Raw genomic sequence first — 2,500 nt, 5'->3', positions numbered from 1 at the left:
GTTGTCTGTGGGTTGTTATAATCTTAATCATGTCTCTTCGCCGAAAGGGAAGAGTCGCCGGAGTGGATTACACTCGCTTCTTTGACCAGGAGACCACCACTCCACCACCGTGACCTGTCAGGCATGGTAGTCTGCTAGAAATCAGTCGAGAACATTATTTGTGTTCTTGCTCGCGCAGCATCAAGCATAACACACTGAAATTGAAGACGTCAGAAGTCCAAAATCATATCAAAACGTCTGGATGGACAGAAACAAAGTATTCATGAACACTTGTTTTTGTGGGGTTTTTTCCGGACTGACTTCTGATTTTTTTTGTTTTTTTGTTTTGTGGGGGGGGGGGGGGGGGGATTGGACTGACTTTTTACCCACACGTGTAATAGATCCCTTCTCTAGAAAGGTAACACTACATGTTTGTGTCAGGCGTGGCGATAACTGTAAGACGTACACATGTGCCTCACATCAAAATAAAATCTAATTCTGCTCTACCTCTTTTTTTGTGTGTCCTCTTTCGTTCCTTCATATGTCTAGTCTTAATTACAGCATCGATAAACACTCGTATGGAATCACGCTATGGCGTCTCAGGAGAAAAGCAGACGACATTCTTTACCACTTGGAGTTCTTAGAGGAAGGACCTATTTTGTTGCTTGGAGATTGTTGAGTCCTAAAACTTTCCTAAACCAGGTATGTGCAAGTTTTACTTCTACATTTTTCATTATAAGGATTTTGTTAGGATGATAAAAGTGATTTTATAAGTTTCGAATAGTTAATCTTGTCGAAATAATTGGTTTTTTTGAATACTTGTGTTTTATGCATGTGAAAAAGAAACTGAGTTTTGGCATTGTTTTTTTCTATTCTTATGTTTTGTAATAGTTTGATATTTTTCTTGAGCATAACTTGTTACAAAGTTATTTTTGTGGCGAAAGGAAATGCTGGGGATGTGAAGTGTGTTTGTGGATGAAGGATGGGCTTCACTGATGCATAAGCTACGTGGCAAGTGTATACCCATGGGCCATCGGGAATCCAGTGTGGGTAGATTGGATTATGGGCCTTGCCCAGACCGGAAGTGTGGAACAATAACAATAATGGCTGCCCCCATGGTAACCAAAACGAAACTAGTTTTCTGAATGTAACTGGACATCTTTTATTTGTCTAATGTTCTTTGATTGTAAGTTTGTTTTACACTGTTTGTTACTGGAGAATGTTGTACATTGTGGATCAGGATTATGGAGGAATTGTCACACTGGGATTTGGGAACGACTGAGTGATAGTCGAAGGAAAGAGGAAAAAGGATGGATTTGGGGAAACAGTATCAGGCTTTGAATTGTTGGAGACAACGTCGATTGCTGGTACTAATGAGCTGCGTCAGTTCATTAATAGTGATGTCTATATGTTTACCAAGTAGCTAAATCAGCAACTTAGATCAGGTAAACAATAAGATTGATCTGAAAAGGACACTTTTTGAGGAGTTATGTTTTTCATCTAAGATGGGAACATTTGTGTGACTGGGAGATTCCTTTTGTTTCTTATGAAGAGGCACTTTGCCCTCCATGTATAACATTCTGATTTTATATGTTTGGTTGGAGAGAGAAATTGGTGACTGTGTTTGAAACTGACTTAGTTATATTTGTGGATCATGTTTTGATGATTGTATTTTGATTTCAGGATTGCGGACTAAATTTTCCTCCATTCTAGTAAAACTCTTTTCTTCCGATTTATCCGTCCAACTTTGTACCGAATTGTGATTTTATGTTTGGGATTGTTCTTTTACGTTAAGTTGAAATTTTAGTATTGAAATCTTTTTACTTGTAAGATGTAGTTGGAATTTTGAGACCAAAATTGCTTATTTTTTATTCACTGCTGAATACTTCTTGTATTTTTGGTTCGAGAAGATTGTGCTTTGTGTCTGTGGCAAAGAAGATTTGAATTTGAGCGAATGAGTACCAGTGGCTTTCTTATATTCAGTAAACGCTCCCATTATGCTCTTTCCTTTTCGATTTCTTTCAAGGAATTGATGTTATTATTGTTATACGTGTGCCTAATAATAACTTTGTGATATATATTCCATCATTCTCTTTTGAATAGTTTTTTAAGAGGCGGCCGATAACAGAACAGAGAACAAAATGTTTGCTGATTCGGTCTCGGAATTTCATATGTGTCCTACTGTAAGTGTCAAAAAGTGTCAAAAAGTGGTAAAAATGTGGAAACAATTCGGGACCCTCATATCTCGTGTGACCAGTATAGTCGTGAGAGTCGGTCTTTTGTTTTGTCTTTTTTTTTCAAAAATGTTTTATTCAGGCAATTTTACAATTTGCAATGCATAGAAGTCAGATGATAATAGAGTGGATATGACGGATAAAAACATTCAATACAACATACAATCAATTATAATAAGTGCTGTTCCACAAGGGTAAAATATGAAGCCCACTTCAGCCTAAATTTTCCATAATTTAATTCTGTACAGTGGATATGTTTATCGATCTTGTATGTGTAGGCCAGTTCC

The 2,500-nt window shown here is 37.1% G+C and overlaps 1 protein-coding gene across 9 annotated transcripts in view; it reads right to left on the bottom strand.

Moving 5' to 3' along the window:
• LOC138958110 (uncharacterized) overlaps positions 1–2,500 on the bottom strand; it is a 43,952-nt gene that overhangs the window by 37,897 nt on the left and 3,555 nt on the right. The gene's annotated exons all lie outside the window — the stretch shown is intronic.

This window comes from Littorina saxatilis, linkage group LG2 (genome assembly GCF_037325665.1).
Source record: "Littorina saxatilis isolate snail1 linkage group LG2, US_GU_Lsax_2.0, whole genome shotgun sequence".
Classification (NCBI taxonomy): Eukaryota; Metazoa; Mollusca; class Gastropoda; order Littorinimorpha; family Littorinidae; genus Littorina; species Littorina saxatilis.
Note: the sequence above shows the minus strand (reverse complement) of the source record. Positions and strands in the feature narration are given on the sequence as shown.